At 41.7% G+C, this 18,109-nt stretch overlaps 1 protein-coding gene across 6 annotated transcripts in view; it reads right to left on the reverse strand.

The window, feature by feature from the left end:
- Positions 1–18,109, reverse strand: part of LOC139368030 (phosphatidylethanolamine N-methyltransferase) — a 118,222-nt gene that overhangs the window by 54,515 nt on the left and 45,598 nt on the right. The window lies entirely within an intron of this gene.

The raw sequence follows: 18,109 nt of genomic DNA on the forward strand, positions 1-18,109 counted from the left end.
GGCAGCAGAGGGGGGGTCTATAGCAAGAGGCAACAGTGAGGGACTTATTTCTGGAGATATGGATTTTTAAAAGTAGAAGCTCGAATTGTTTGGGCACAGACCTGGATAGTATGACAGAACTCGGCAGGCTCTCTCTACAGTAGATTGCAATTCCTCCCCCTTTAGCAGTTCTGTCTTGACGGAAAATGTTGTAATTGGGGATGGAAATTTCAGAATTTCTGGTGGCCTTTCTAAGCCAGGATTCAGACACGGCTAGGACATCAGGGTTGGCGGAGTGTGCTAAAGCAGTGAATAAAGCAAACTCAGGGAGGAGGCTTCTGATGTTAACATGCATGAACCCAAGGCTTTTACGGTTACAGAAATGAGAGTGCCTGGGGGCACACAGGCCCTGGGTTAACACATCTTAGGGCTAGGGCCCTTTTTTAAGAGTTTCCGCCTGACTGATGTGCCCAAAGTAAACTGCCTGTTAGTCAGGCCCAGAAGCCATGATATGCATATAATTAGCATCATTGGATATAAAATACTTTGAAGTTTGTATACATTTTAAAATAAGGTATGAGACAATAACACAATTGATATGGTAGCCCGAAAATCACAAGACAAACCAAAACAGAAATACTTTTTTTTTTTCATGCTCTTTCAATGGAAAGCTATGGATCCTATGTAATTTCGGCTCACAGATTGCAATTCCTATGGCTTCCAGGACATGTCAACAGTCTTTGTTCAAGATTTCAGGCTTGTTTCTTCCAAAAAACGAGGAAGAATTTTGAGTTTTGGTACCAGGAGTCACAGTTGGATATCAGTCTGTGGGCGAGCGAGGAAGAGGACACGCACTTGCTAATTTTCCTTTTCTATTGATCATACTTCTTTCCGTAGGAAATATTATAGTTTATTTACATTTTAGGGTACCTGAGGATTACATAGATTACATTTGTTTTAACAAAGTTTAGCGGTAGCTTTTTGGATTCCTTTGTCTGCATTTTGAACGAGTGGATTACTGAAATCAACGGCGCCAACTTAACAGACTTTTGGGGATATAAAGAAGGATTTTATCTAACAAAACAACCATGCATGTTGTAGCTGGGACCCTTGGTTCTGCAAACAGTGGAAGATTTTCAAAAAGTAAGTGATTATTTAATCGCCATTTGTGATTTTATGAAGCCTGTGCTGGTTGAAAAATATGTTGATGTGGGGCGCCGTCCTCAACATTTGCATGGTATGCTTTCACTGTAAAGCCTATTGTAAATCGAACAATGCAGGTAGATTACAATAATTTAAGATTTTAACCGATATAAGATACTTTTATGTTCAGAAATGTTTAATATTACAATTATTTATTTTAATTGCGCGCCCTCCAATTTCACCGGATGTTGTCAACAGGTGTCCAGTTGACAGGACGCCTAGCCCTAAGAATTAACCTCTACATCACCAGAGGAACAGAGGAGGAGTAGGATGAGGGTACGGCTAAAGGATTTAAGAACTGGTCATCTAGTGCTTTGGGAACAGAGAATAAAAGGAGCAGATTTCTGGGCTTGGAGGGATAGATTCAGGGAATAGTGTACAGACAAGGGAAAGGTAGGGTGCGAGTACAGTGGGGGTAAACCTAGGCATTGAGTGACAATGAGAGAGGTTGCATCTCTGGAGGTGTTAGTTAAGCTAGGTGCAGTCTCTGCATGTGTGGGGGTGGGACACGGGGGCTATCTGAGGCATGTTGAGCAGGACTAGGGGCTCCACAGTAAAATAAAACAATGAGAGCTGCCCTAAACAACAGTATACAAGGCATACGGACAGAGAGAGGCATAAAGCAATCACAGGTGTTGATTGGAAGAGCTAAGACCACGGGTGAGACAACAATGGTTAACAGCTAAGACAACAATGGGTAAATGGTGATAAATGGGCAGTGAGGGTCAGTTAGCTACATACAGGGCCTGAATTCCAGGCTGGGGCCGACAGATAAAAAAATGAAGTACCGTGTTAATGAACAGTCCAGCAGGCATCAGCTGTGTAGCCGTGTGATTATAGGGCCAATGAGCAGCAATAGATGAAACAGGGAGCCGTTCCGTAGTCAATTGCTACGCTAGGTGAGAGGGAGACCGTTTTCATGAAGCTAGCGGGCCGGGGCTGGCAGATGGATCTTCACCACATCCACGATGCTTAGGCCGGTTGAGAGCACGTTGGCCGAATTACGTCAGCAGATCAGCAGACCAGTAATGATGGATAGGCGGGAGGATTGGCAAGAGAGGCATTGTAGTTGGTGTACTTCGCTTGCTAGCTGATGGGCCTAACTCGAGGCTAACTGGTGCATACTTCTGGACAAGGGTGTTAGCCACAATAGCCACATGGTAGCAGCTAGCTAGCTGCGAAGATCCGGTGCAATGGCCCAGAGCTTGCGGCAGGAATCCGGTGATGTAGTGGAAAAAAGTAGCTGTCCGATATGCTCAGGGCTGATATCGCACTGTGCAGACTGGCAGGTATTATCCGGGCTAAAGTGTCTGGTGTCCGTGCTAAAGGTAAAGACCACTAGCAGTGGCTAACAATGACATAAATAGCTAGTAGCTAATTAGCTGGCTAGCTTCTGATGGAGGTTCCAGTTATTAGGTCTAAAAAATATCAGATTCGTACCACATTGTGCGAGGCGGGTTGCAGGAAGGTATATTTACTTCGAAAATGGTAAAAAAAGAGATTGAACTATAATGAAATGTATACCAGAAAAACGAAAAAGACTGAATATTTACATGGGACAAAAACAAATACGTCTTACTGATGCGCCATCTTGATTGAGAGAATGCCAAGAGTGTGCAAAGCTGTCATCAAAGCAAAGGGTGACTATTTGAAGAATCGAAAATCTATTGTGATTTGTTTAACACTTTTTTTTGTTACTACATGATTCCATGTGCTATTTCATAGTTTTGAAGTCTTCACTATTTTTCTACAATGTATAAAATTTTAAAAATAAAGAAAAACTCTTGAATGAGTAGGTGTTCTCAAACTTTTGACCGGTAGTGTAAGTAATGCAGATTCTCAAAATCTCCAACACTTATTTATTTCACCTTTATTTAACCAGGTAGGCAAGTTGAGATCAAGTTCTCATTTGCAACTTCGACCTGGCCAAGATAAAGCAGAGCAGTTTGACACATACAACAACACAGAGTTACACAAGGAATAAACAAAACATAGTCAATAATACAGTAGAAAAAGTCTATATACAGTGAGTGCAAATTAGGTTTTGAATTAATGAACACCTGGGTTGGGCATTGAGGCTACCATATTGAATCTGGCCTTTAACATTGTCTTGTTTATCCAGGTGAATTCCTAATTCATAGGAAACCCTGAAAAAACAAACAGTCTAGCTCTAAACCCACTGCAGCTGGTTGTAGGACATATGAATGTTAAGTAAAAATGCATACAGTGGTTCGTCCTTTATGGCGTACCTCGGAATTCTGTGCAAATTAATTACTTAAAAATCATACAATGTGATTCTCTGGATTTTTGTTTTAGATTCCGTCTCTCACAGTTGAAGTGTACCACGATAAAAATTACAGACCTATACATGCTTTGTAAGTAGGAAAACCTGCAAAATCAGCAGTGTATCAAATACTTGTTCTCCCCACTGTATATATTTTTTATTGCAGGAAATTGGCTGTAAAACACAAGATGGGGGCCTGAAAAATGTTCTTGCCCGGGACCGAATTCAGCCACGCCAACGGGCTGACCATGGTCATTGCCACGACGCCACCACGCTCACCACTTAAGCCCCTTTTTGAGCCAGGAAAAAAACCTGTGGGTGTGGGTGTGCATGCATGTGTGGCTGGGTTTGGAGCTAACTGCAAAAAATGTGAGTGTACACACACACGCTCCATAGCTGTCATATCCAAAGGAACGCTAAACATCCAAGCTAATAAATTAGGCTAAATATAACTCATTACGATTAAATGTAAGATAAGATCATGGTGGCCCAATTATATGCAAAGGGCTGTATGGTGCCACAGCTCATAAGAATATAATTTTGTGATTTTATTTATGGACTTTAAAATGAATGGTATATTAAATGGTATTGATTACTGCAGATTATAATTTCTAAATGCCTTGTGAGATCAATTGTTGTATCCCATAAAAACCCAAAATATAAGCTTGTTCACCCCATAACTACAATCTAAAATCTTAATAAATCACTGTATAGTCTCAAAACATGGTTTAAACTATCATTTTGATCTCATGGATAGTCAGACAGCGGTGTGAATGCAAGGACTATGAATTTGAGAGTGATTACATTTCTCCAGCCCCATCCCTCAGCTACATACCAAAACACCTCCGGGGTGGTCACAATCTTGTTGTTTGAACTGCAGATTGCCCCATTAAATTCAACAATCATCTCAACGTCCCTGGTCCACTTGACAGTCTGAAGTAGTAACAAAGTAACCTTGGCAATAACAACATTCATAGATTGTTATGTCGGCAGCCAATGGAAAGACATGGAGTAGCTACCATCTAAGATGAAGAGTTGCCCAATGTTGCTTTATAGTGAAAATTCAGAATTCAAACTATTCATTCAGATGAGCAAAGGTGGAACCTTGAATACCAGACTACTACACGTGAGGCTTCATGCAGAATCCCCATCACGTTTCTCTTCACTTTGTTTCACATTTTTTGCTTCCCTCTCATGATGTGCTCCCTCGCCCTTATCTCCCCTCCATTTCACTTTTCCATTGAAATGAAAAGTAATCTTACTTCCTTTCCATTCCACCCTGTAAAACTTATTTTTATTATTTATTTTTTACCTGCCCAAATGGTCAGTACATCTCCCTTTTATTATATTGTGCTTCTCCTCTCATCCCTTCACCCCTCTTTTCTTATCCTTTGTCAGCTAGTTCTGCTAAGCTCCTTTCATTCTTGCTGACTCATGGTCTGGTTGATTGTTCTGGGCTGTGACCATCAGGCCAACTCGGGCACTCAATAAAACACCCGAGGGGTGAAAAGGGGTCCTTCGGCCCTGCTGGCTAATGGGCTGGCACCCATTCTACATCAGTTGCATTTTCCACCTCTAGGCCTGAGAGGCTGCTTATTAAAATGGGCATAGGAGTGAGGCACCTGTAGTGTTGGTGAGTGTGAAAGGTGGATGGGAGTGAGGTTTGATTGCAGTTTTTCACAAACATTGTTTTTCTTCAACACCGATTGATAACTCCAATGCAACCACCGCCGCCCACCAACTTACATCAAGCCTCCTCATTCACCTCGGAGAATGAGTGAAAACTGTCATGTCAAAAACTCAACAATGCTATTGTGTTAGGGAGGTGTTGGGCACTGTGTGGGTGAAAAGGCATGCTGTACCAGAGTGTATGTTGCCATTTCAGAATCCACTGTATAAATGAAGAGGGTCTTTTAGGGTGATGTATTGTTTAAATATTTTGCATTACTCAAATCATATATACAGCTGAAGTCAGAAGTTTACATACACCTTAGCCAAATACATTTAAACTTTGTTTTCCACAATTCCTGACATGTAATCAAGGTAAACATTTCCTGTCTTAGGTCAGTTAGGATCACAACTTTACTTTAAGAATGTGAAATGTCAGAACAATAGTAAATTAATTATTTATTTCAGCTTTTATTTCTCTCATCACATTCCCAGTGGGTCCGAAGTTTACATACACTCAATTATTATTTGGTAGCATTGCCTTTAAATTGTTGAACTTGGGTCAAATGTTTTGGGTAGCCTTCCACAAGCTTCCCACAATAAGTTGGGTGCATTTTGGCCCATTCCTCCTGACAGAGCTGGTGTAACTGAGTCAGGTTAGTAGGCCTCCTTGCTCGCACATGCTTATCAGTTCTACCAACACATTTTCTGTGGGATTGAGGTCAGGGCTTTGTGATGGCCACTCCAATACCTTGACTTTGTTGTCCTTAAGCCATTTTGCCACAACTTCGGAAGTATGCTTGTGGTCATTGTCCATTTGGAAGACCCATTTGTAACCAAGCTTTAACTTCCTGACTGATGTCTTGAGATGTTGCTTCAATAGATCCACATCAATTTTCCATCCTCATGATGCCATTTATTTTGTGAAGTGCACGAGTCCCTCCTGCAGTAAATAACCCCCACAACATGATGCTGCCACCCACGTGCTTAACGGTTGGGATGGTGTTCTTCAGCTTGCAAGCCTCCCCCTTTTTCCTCCAAACATAACGGTGGTCATTATGGCTAAACAGTTCTATTTTTGTTTCATCAGACATGAGGACATTTCTCCAAAAAGTACAATCTTTGTCCCCATGTGCATTTGCAAACTGTAGTCTGGCTTTCTGATGGTGGTTTTGGAACAGTGGCTTCTTCCTTGCTGAGCGGCCTTTCAGGTTATGTCGATATAGCACTAGTTTTACTGTGGATATAGATACTTTTGTACCAGTTTCCTCCAGCATCTTCACAAGGTCCTTTGCTGTTGTTCTGGGATTGATTTGCACTTGTCGCACCAAAGTACGTTTATCTCTAGGAGACAGAACGCATCTCCTTCCTGAGCGGTGTGATGGCTGCTTGGTCCCATGGTGATTATACTTGCATACTACAGTTTGTACAAATGAACGTGGTACCTTCAGGCGTTTGGAAATTGCTCCCAAGGATGAACCAGACATGTGGAGGTCTACAATTGTTTTCTGAGGTCTTGGCTGATATACTAACTGTATATACTATATTCTATCCTACTGTGTCTTAGTCTATGCCACTCTGACATTGCTAGTCCAAATATTTATATATTCTTAAATCCATTCCTTTAACTTTAGATTGTGTGTATTGTTAGATATTACTGCACTGTTGGAGCAAGAAACAGAAGAATTTCGCTACACCCGCAATAACATCTGCTAAACCCGTGTATGCAGCCAATAAAATTTGATTTGAATTTGATATCTTTCATTGTCTGTACAGGAGCCGTGTGCAGCATGTGCAGGAGCAGTTCGAGCTTCAACTTGGTGGGAGAAGCTGTGCTGTTACTGTGTGGCAGCGTTTCACAAACTCGGTCCTGCGGACCTTAAGGGGTGCACGTTTTGGTTTTTGCCCTAGCACTACACAGCTGATTCAAATAATCAAATCATGATGATTAGTTGAATCAGCTGGGTAGTGCTCATGGAAAAAACAAAAATGTGCACTTGGGGTCCCGGGGACAGAGTTTGGGAAAACCCTGTTGCATTTCAGTGTAGAAAGTCATTTTGGTGCAAAGGGCAACATCGTCTAATGCTAGGTCGTGAATATAGCTTGGTTGACATTATAACCTGAGTGTAATATTATTTTTTTCACCTTTATTTAACCAGGTAGGCTAGTTGAGAACAAGTTCTCATTTGCAACTGCGACCTGGCCAAGATAAATCAAAGCAGTTCGACACATACAAAAACAGAGTTACACATGGAATAAACAAACATACAATCAATAATACAGTACAAAAAAAGTCTATATACAGTATGTACAAATGAGGTAGGATAAGGGAGGTAAGGTAATAAATAGTCCATGGTGGCAAAGTAATTACAATATAGCAATTAAACACTGGAATGGTAGAATGTGCAGAAGATGCATGTGAAAGTAGAGATACTGGGGTGCAACTGAGCAAGATAAATAAAATACAGTATGGGGATGAGGTAGTTGGATGGGCTGTTTACAGATGGGCTATGTACAGGTGCAGTGATCTGTGAGCTGCTCTGACAGCTGGTGCTTAAAGCTAGTGAGGGAGATATGGGTCTCCAGCTTCAGTGATTTTTGCAGTTCAATCCAGTCAGTCATCGGCAGCAGAGAACTGGAAGGAGAGGGGGCCAAAGGAAGAATTGGTTTTGGGGGTGACCAGTGAGATATACCTGCTGGAGCGCGTGCTACGGGTGGGTGCTGCTAAGGTGACCAGTGAGCTGAGATAAGGCGGGGCTTTACCTAGCAGAGACTTGTAGATGACCTGGAGCCAGTGGGTTTGGCGACGAGTATGAAGCGAGGGCCAGCCAACGAGAGCGTACAGGTTGCAGTGGTGGGTAGTATATGGGGCTTTGGTGACAAAATGAATGGCACTGTGATAGACTGCATCCAATTTGTTGAGTAGAGAGTTGGAGGCTATTTTGTAAATGACATCGCCAAAGTCGAGGATCGGTAGGATGGTCAGTTTTACGAGGGTGTGTTTGGCAGCATGAGTGAAGGATGCTTTGTTGCGAATTCTAGATTTAATTTGGATTGGAGATGCTTAATATGAGTCTGGAAGGATAATTTACAGTCTAACCAGACACCTAGGTATTTGTAGTTGTCCACACATTCTAAGTCTAAGCATTCTAAGCATTTAGTTTTACTTGCATTTAAGAGCAGTTGGAGGCCACGGAAGGAGAGTTGTATGGCATTGAAGCTCGTCTGGAGGTTAGTTAACACAATGTCCAAAGAAGTGCCAGAGGTATGCAGAATGGTGTCGTCTGCATAGAGGTGGATCAGAGAATCACCAGCAGCGAGAGCGACATCATTGATGTATATAGAGAAGAGAGTCGGCCTGAGAATTTAACCCTGTGGCACCCCCATAGAGACTGCCAGAGGTCCGGACAACAGGCCCTCCGATTTGACACGGACTCTGTCTGAAAAGTAGTTGGTGAACCAGGCGAAGCAATTATTTTGAGAAACCAAGGCTGTTGAGTCTGCCAATAAGAATGTTGTGATTGACAGAGTCGAAAGCCTTGGCCAGGTCGATGAATACGGCTGCACAGTACTGCCTTTTATCGGTGGCGGTTATGATATCATTTAGGACCTTGAGCGTGGCTGAGGTGCACCCATGACCAGCTCTGAAACCAGATTGCATAGCGGAGTAGTTACGCTGGGATTCGAACTGGTCGGTAATCTGTTTGTTAACGTGGCTTTTGAAGACCTTAGAAAGGCAGGGTAGGATAGATATAGGTCTGTAGCAGTTTGGGTCTAGAGTGTCACCCCCTTTGAAGAGGGGGATGACTGTGGCACCTTTCCAATCTATGGGAATCTCAGACGATACAAAATAGAGGTTGTGAGAGAGTGTAATCAGAATTGTGTAATCTGGTTGACGTTAGCGCCACCAGCTAGCCATTGAGTCAGAGAGATAAGAAGGAAGAAGAGGGACAGGCTGACCCTGCCATTACCTCAATGTCAACATGGCTGACTGAGCCCGCTGCAGAGGAACGTAAGGGGTAGGGCGGGCACACAGTCCTGTCCAGACCTTGAGGCTGAGCTGCTACACAACTCAAATCTCATGAACCACCGACCTGCTAACTATCATTTCTACTCTGCAATGATCAATTATGGTCACAGTGATTGCCTTGAGTGCACACACCTAGTTACTCAGGTCATTATCAAATCACTGATTAAAAAGAACGAAAACCAAGAGTAAATGGACACAGCCAATGAAGACCAGCGCTGAAATATCTCACTGAGCTCACTTCCCTTCTCTGCACAGCTAGAACACACAAACTTGTTTCAAGTCTATGGGTGCAACCCATGTCTGGGGCACAAATAAATATTGGACGGAGCTATGGTGGGACTAGCTAACTCATGTCTGACTACAACAATGTACTAACTGTGAAACACTTTTGACACCTTGTAGAGTCCATGCCTCGACGAATTGAGGTGGTTCGTGGGGCAAAAGGGGGTGCAACTCAATATTAGGAAGGTGTTCCTAATATTTTGTGCACTCAGCAAATTATATACACTAAGGCAACAACCAAAGGGTATTCAAACAAACCCTATACAGGTGTCAAATCCTCCATGTACATTCACAATTTTTACAAGTGCTCAGAATATTTCGCTTTCAATTAAAGGCCAGTAGGCATTTATAGGCTAAAGAAAAGTTGGGTAAGATATTTGTGAAAAGAAGCTCTACCCTTTTCTCTGAAATTATATAAAAAGATCTATTGAATAGCCTCTATTGAATAGAGTTTTTATTTTCCCCTTTCCCGCAGACCCACTTGAATGCTTTTAGGTTATTCTCACAGAGAGAGAGAGAGGACACATGCTGTACCGATTCAATAGAATTATATACTGGTCTCTCACAGTCCGAACATCTCAAGTTGGTTTATATTTCTCTACCTCTGTCTCCCTTAGTTTCTACTTATGGTGAGAGTTTTGCTGACTTTGTTTCATGTGTTAAGATTTTCTGAACAACAGATATGAATGACTGGCAAAAAAAGATCTGAGTAACCCACACAGAAAAAAGACCTGAAGAACTGGCTGTAAACTTCAGAGACCACTCGGGCTTGGTGCTGCTAGCCCAAAACTCTCCACTCTACTATTAGAAGAATACCACTAGTTGCTACAAAACAAATGCCGACAAACTATGACCTCTTTCATGACGTTTAGTGTGCCAAGTGTTATTGTTATCAACCAGTTGACGGGGGAAATCATTATTGTTTTGGTGTTTCAATATTACATCTGAGTCTAAAAGATAAAAGTGTTATATAACCAGCTGATAATGCATGTTAAGGGCGTGCATTTGCATAACCAGCCCAGATAAACGTGTCATGTTGTCCTCCTAAACCTGGGGCAGATCCTCGGTCTCTGCAAATGTGTTGAAGGCATGGCCTTAAAAACAGATGACTTCTTTCAGCATGTTAACCAATAGACAACTAACAATTTGTTCAGTTTCATTGAATTAACTTCCAACACTGATTGCTTTGATATGTAAACTGAGGAACTGTGAAAGAAATAGGTTGGGAGAAATAGAGGGAGAAGAACAGAGCAAAGAGAGGAGGGCAGGAAAAACAGGCGAGTAACAGAGAGAAGTTGGGAGAGGCTTTTAACTATATGGTTTACAGCTATGGACAGAATCAGTGTTGAAGTACTAGGGAGCGGTCTCCAGACTACATTCTTGTCTCGGATACCTTTGACTCGGTCTCGATAGTGAAGACTCAATTTCTTCTAGTCAGAATTATCAGCTTCAATTCAGTCAGAGCATAAAACCGCTTCGCCAGGCCAAATATATACACTCCTTTCTTGAAACAATCTCTTAACAGTCTTTATATGTATTATAGACATGTTTGCACAGTGGCAAACCTATAGGCCTTCAGTGTGCGACAGGTTTGTGATTCTGAAAGGATAGTAAGCATAATACTAGCTCACTCATGTAGGGGAAGTGCACTTTTTGCAAAACACAAAGGGCCTGTGGTGCAGTGGAAGGTATACGCAGGTATAAGCCGTATACACACTTTTTTGATGCGAATCAAAGTAGTTTAGTGGAGGTATACGACTTAGCAGCTCTAAATTACATGGGTAGCCGGTAGGGTAGAAAATACATTTTAGCATATGATATCTACCAGTAAATGCTAACTGAGGCAATAGAGGCAACAATGGATACGCAAACCAGGTATTGCATTTTTTTTTGTCAGAGGTGTTGGTAAAATTATTATTTATATTTTTTTAAACTAAGAATCTTGAAAGTGAAAATCTGAAAAAAAAGAATGTTTCACACAGGGTGCCCTTCCTTCACTGGGAGGGCAGTTAGGGAACTCTTTTGCAAAATTAGAGTACTCCAATTTTTCCAGGCACCATAAGGCTGATGGATATTGTTATCTTTATTTAGCCATCTTACATATAAAACCTTATTTGTTCATCAGAAACGGCGAAAAACTCACCACAGGTTAATGAGAAGGGTGTGCTTGAAAGGATGTTGGGTTGTATTGGAGAGAGTCTCAGTCTTAAATTATTTTCCACACAGTCTGTGCCTGTATTTCGTTGGCATGCTAGTGAGGGCCGAGAATCCATTCGCACATACAGTTGAAGTCGGAAGTTCACATACACTTAGGTTAGTCATTAAAACTCGTTTTTCAACAACTCCACAAATTTCTTATTAGCAAACTACAGTTTTGGCAAGTTGGTTGCATGATAAGACATTTTTCCAACAATTGTTTACAGACAGATTATTTCACTTAATCACAATTCCAGTGAGTCAGAAGTTTACATACACTAAGTTGACTGTGCCTTTAAACAGCTTGGAAAATTCCAGAAAATGATGTCATGGCTTTAGAAGCTTCTGATAGGCTAATTGACATAATTTGAGTCAATTGGAGGTGTACCTATGGGTGTATTTCAAGGCCTACCATCAAACTCAGTGCCTCTTTGTTTGACATCATGGGAAAATTAAAATAAATCAGCTAAGAACTCAGAAAAACAATTGTAGACCTCCACAAGTCTGGTTCATCCTTGGGAGCAATTTCCTAACGCCTGAAGGTACCACGTTCATCTGTACAAACAATAGTATGCAAGTATAAAGACCATGGGACCACACAGCCGTAATATCGCTCAGGAAGGAGACGCATTCTGTCTCATAGAGACGGATGAACTTGTGCGAAAAGTGCAAATCAAATCAATACCAGATAATTTACAGTCTAACCAGACACCTAGGTATTTGTAGTTGTCCACACATTCTAAGTCAGAACCATCCAGAGTAGTGATGCTGGACGGGCGGGCGGGTAGCGATCGGTTGAAGAGCATGCATTTAGTTTTACTTGCATTTAAGAGCAGTTGGAGGCCACGGAAGGAGAGTTGTATGGCATTGAAGCTCGTCTGGAGGTTAGTTAACACAATGTCCAAAGAAGTGCCAGAGGTATGCAGAATGGTGTCGTCTGCATAGAGGTGGATCAGAGAATCACCAGCAGCGAGAGCGACATCATTGATGTATACAGAGAAGAGAGTCGGCCTGAGAATTGAACCCTGTGGCACCCCCATAGAGACTGCCAGAGGTCCGGACAACAGGCCCTCCGATTTGACACACTGACTCTGTCTGAAAAGTAGTTGGTGAACCAGGCGAAGCAATTATTTTGAGAAACCAAGGCTGTTGAGTCTGCCAATAAGAATGTTGTGATTGACAGAGTCGAAAGCCTTGGCCAGGTCGATGAATACGGCTGCACAGTACTGCCTTTTATCGGTGGCGGTTATGATATCATTTAGGACCTTGAGCGTGGCTGAGGTGCACCCATGACCAGCTCTGAAACCAGATTGCATAGCGGAGTAGTTACGCTGGGATTCGAACTGGTCGGTAATCTGTTTGTTAACGTGGCTTTTGAAGACCTTAGAAAGGCAGGGTAGGATAGATATAGGTCTGTAGCAGTTTGGGTCTAGAGTGTCTCCCCTTTGAAGAAGGGGATGACCGTGGCAACTTTCTATGGGAATCTCAGACGATACAAAATAGAGGTTGCGAGAGAGTGTAATCAGAATTGTGTAATCTGGTTGACGTTAGCGCCACCAGCTAGCCATAGAGTTAGAGAGATAAGAAGAAAGAAGAGGGACAGGCTGACCCTGCCATTACCTCAATGTCAACATGGCTGACTGAGCCCGCTGCAGAGGAACGTAAGGGGTAGGGCGGGCACACAGTCCTGTCCAGACCTTGAGGCTGAGCTGCTACACAACTCAAATCTCATGAACCACCGACCTGCTAACTATCATTTCTACTCTGCAATGATCAATTATGGTCACAGTGATTGCCTTGAGTGCACACACCTAGTTACTCAGGTCATTATCAAATCACTGATTAAAAAGAACGAAAACCAAGAGTAAATGGACACAGCCAATGAGGACCAGCGCTGAAATATCTCACTGAGCTCACTTCCCTTCTCTGCACAGCTAGAACACACAAACTTGTCTCAAGTCTATGGGTGCAACCCATGTCTGGGGCACAAATAAATATTGGACGGAGCTATGGTGGGACTAGCTAACTCATGTCTGACTACAACAATGTACTAACTGTGAAACACTTTTGACACCTTGTAGAGTCCATGCCTCGACGAATTGAGGTGGTTCGTAGGGCAAAAGGGGGTGCAACTCAATATTAGGAAGGTGTTCCTAATATTTTGTGCACTCAGCAAATTATATACACTAAGGCAACAACCAAAGGGTATTCAAACAAACCCTATACAGGTGTCAAATCCTCCATGTACATTCACAATTTTTACAAGTGCTCAGAATATTTCGCTTTCAATTAAAGGCCAGTAGACATTTATAGGCTAAAGAAAAGTTGGGTAAGATGTTTGTGAAAAGAAGCTCTACCCTTTTCTCTGAAATTATATAAAAAGATCTATTGAATAGCCTCTATTGAATAGAGTTTTTATTTTCCCCTTTCCCGCAGACCCACTTGAATGCTTTTAGGTTATTCTCACAGAGAGAGAGAGAGGACACATGCTGTACCGATTCAATAGAATTATATACTGGTCTCTCACAGTCAGAACATCTCAAGTTGGTTTATATTTCTCTACCTCTGTCTCCCTTAGTTTCTACTTATGGTGAGAGTTTTGCTGACTTTGTTTCATGTGTTAAGATTTTCTGAACAACAGATATGAATGACTGGCAAAAAAAGATCTGAGTAACCCACACAGAAAAAAGACCTGAAGAACTGGCTGTAAACTTCAGAGACCACTCGGGCTTGGTGCTGCTAGCCCAAAACTCTCCACTCTACTATTAGAAGAATACCACTAGTTGCTACAAAACAAATGCCGACAAACTATGACCTCTTTCATGACGTTTAGTGTGCCAAGTGTTATTGTTATCAACCAGTTGACGGGGGAAATCATTATTGTTTTGGTGTTTCAATATTACATCTGAGTCTAAAAGATAAAAGTGTTATATAACCAGCTGATAATGCATGTTAAGGGCGTGCATTTGCATAACCAGCCCAGATAAACGTGTCATGTTGTCCTCCTAAACCTGGGGCAGATCCTCGGTCTCTGCAAATGTGTTGAAGGCATGGCCTTAAAAACAGATGACTTCTTTCAGCATGTTAACCAATAGACAACTAACAATTTGTTCAGTTTCATTGAATTAACTTCCAACACTGATTGCTTTGATATGTAAACTGAGGAACTGTGAAAGAAATAGGTTGGGAGAAATAGAGGGAGAAGAACAGAGCAAAGAGAGGAGGGCAGGAAAAACAGGCGAGTAACAGAGAGAAGTTGGGAGAGGCTTTTAACTATATGGTTTACAGCTATGGACAGAATCAGTGTTGAAGTACTAGGGAGCGGTCTCCAGACTACATTCTTGTCTCGGATACCTTTGACTCGGTCTCGATAGTGAAGACTCAATTTCTTCTAGTCAGAATTATCAGCTTCAATTCAGTCAGAGCATAAAACCGCTTCGCCAGGCCAAATATATACACTCCTTTCTTGAAACAATCTCTTAACAGTCTTTATATGTATTATAGACATGTTTGCACAGTGGCAAACCTATAGGCCTTCAGTGTGCGACAGGTTTGTGATTCTGAAAGGATAGTAAGCATAATACTAGCTCACTCATGTAGGGGAAGTGCACTTTTTGCAAAACACAAAGGGCCTGTGGTGCAGTGGAAGGTATACGCAGGTATAAGCCGTATACACACTTTTTTGATGCGAATCAAAGTAGTTTAGTGGAGGTATACGACTTAGCAGCTCTAAATTACATGGGTAGCCGGTAGGGTAGAAAATACATTTTAGCATATGATATCTACCAGTAAATGCTAACTGAGGCAATAGAGGCAACAATGGATACGCAAACCAGGTATTGCATTTTTTTTTGTCAGAGGTGTTGGTAAAATTATTATTTATATTTTTTTAAACTAAGAATCTTGAAAGTGAAAATCTGAAAAAAAAGAATGTTTCACACAGGGTGCCCTTCCTTCACTGGGAGGGCAGTTAGGGAACTCTTTTGCAAAATTAGAGTACTCCAATTTTTCCAGGCACCATAAGGCTGATGGATATTGTTATCTTTATTTAGCCATCTTACATATAAAACCTTATTTGTTCATCAGAAACGGCGAAAAACTCACCACAGGTTAATGAGAAGGGTGTGCTTGAAAGGATGTTGGGTTGTATTGGAGAGAGTCTCAGTCTTAAATTATTTTCCACACAGTCTGTGCCTGTATTTCGTTGGCATGCTAGTGAGGGCCGAGAATCCATTCGCACATACAGTTGAAGTCGGAAGTTCACATACACTTAGGTTAGTCATTAAAACTCGTTTTTCAACAACTCCACAAATTTCTTATTAGCAAACTACAGTTTTGGCAAGTTGGTTGCATGATAAGACATTTTTCCAACAATTGTTTACAGACAGATTATTTCACTTAATCACAATTCCAGTGAGTCAGAAGTTTACATACACTAAGTTGACTGTGCCTTTAAACAGCTTGGAAAATTCCAGAAAATGATGTCATGGCTTTAGAAGCTTCTGATAGGCTAATTGACATAATTTGAGTCAATTGGAGGTGTACCTATGGGTGTATTTCAAGGCCTACCATCAAACTCAGTGCCTCTTTGTTTGACATCATGGGAAAATTAAAATAAATCAGCCAAGAACTCAGAAAAACAATTGTAGACCTCCACAAGTCTGGTTCATCCTTGGGAGCAATTTCCTAACGCCTGAAGGTACCACGTTCATCTGTACAAACAATAGTATGCAAGTATAAAGACCATGGGACCACACAGCCGTAATATCGCTCAGGAAGGAGACGCATTCTGTCTTATAGAGACGGATGAACTTGTGCGAAAAGTGCAAATCAAATCAATACCAGAAGAAGCAAAGGACCTTGTGAAGATGCTAGAGGAAACAGGTACAAAAGTATCTATATCCACAGTAAAACAAGTCCCATATCGACATTTCCTGAAAGGCTGCTCAGCAAGGAAGAAGTCACTGCTCCAAAACCGCCATAAAAAAAGCCAGACTACGGTTTGCAACTGCACATGGGGACAAAGTTCGTACTTTTTGGAGAAATGTCCTCATGTCTGATGAAACAAAAATAGAACTGTTTAGCCACAATGAAAGATATCAAATTCAAATCAAATTTTATTGGCTGCATACACGGGTTTAGCAGATGTTATTGCGGGTGTAGCGAAATGCTTCTGTTTCTTGCTCCAACAGTGCAGTAATATCTAACAATACACACAATCTAAAGTTAAAGGAATGGAATTAAGAATATATAAATATTTGGACTAGCAATGTCAGAGTGGCATAGACTAAGACACAGTAGGATAGAATATAGTATATACAGTTAGTATATCAGCCAAGACCTCAGAAAACAATTGTAGACCTCCACATGTCTGGTTCATCCTTGGGAGCAATTTCCAAACGCCTGAAGGTACCACGTTCATTTGTACAAACTGTAGTATGCAAGTATAATCACCATGGGACCAAGCAGCCATCACACCGCTCAGGAAGGAGATGCGTTCTGTCTCCTAGAGATGAACGTACTTTGGTGCGACAAGTGCAAATCAATCCCAGAACAACAGCAAAGGACCTTGTGAAGATGCTGGAGGAAACTGGTACAAAAGTATCTATATCCACAGTAAAACTAGTGCTATATCGACATAACCTGAAAGGCCGCTCAGCAAGGAAGAAGCCACTGCTCCAAAACCACCATCAGAAAGCCAGACTACAGTTTGCAAATGCACATGGTGACAAAGATTGTACTTTTTGGAGAAATGTCCTCATGTCTGATGAAACAAAAATAGAACTGTTTAGCCATAATGACCACCGTTATGTTTGGAGGAAAAAGGGGGAGGCTTGCAAGCTGAAGAACACCATCCCAACCATGAAGCACGGGAGTGGCAGCATCATGTTGTGGGGGTGCTTTGCTGCAGGAGGGACTGGTGCACTTCACAAAATAGATGGCATCATGAGGCAGGAAAATTATGTGGATATATTGAAGCAACTTCTCAAGACATCAGTTAGGAAGTTAAAGCTTGGTCGTAAATGGGTCTTCCAAATGGACAATGACCCCAAGCATACTTTCAAAGTTGTGGCAAAATGGCTTAAGGACAACAAAGTCAAAGTATTGGCGTGGCCATCACAAAGCCCTGACCTCAATTCTATAGAACATCTGTTGGCAGAACTGAAAAGGCGTGTGCGAGCAAGGAGGCCTACAAACCTGGTGTACAGCTCTGTCAGGAGGAATGGGCCCAAATTCACCCAACTTATTGTGGGATGCTTGTGGAAGGCTACCCGTTTGACCAAAGTTAAACCATTTAAAGGCAATGCTACCAAATACTAATTGAGTGTATGTACACTTCTGACCCACTGGGAACTAGATGAAATAAATAAAAACTGAAATAAATAATTCTCTCTACTATTATTCTGACATTTCACATTCTTAAAATAAAGTGGTGATCCTAACTGACCCAAGACAGGGGATTTTTT

Source organism: Oncorhynchus clarkii, chromosome 16 (assembly GCF_045791955.1).
Source record: "Oncorhynchus clarkii lewisi isolate Uvic-CL-2024 chromosome 16, UVic_Ocla_1.0, whole genome shotgun sequence".
Taxonomy (NCBI): Eukaryota; Metazoa; Chordata; class Actinopteri; order Salmoniformes; family Salmonidae; genus Oncorhynchus; species Oncorhynchus clarkii.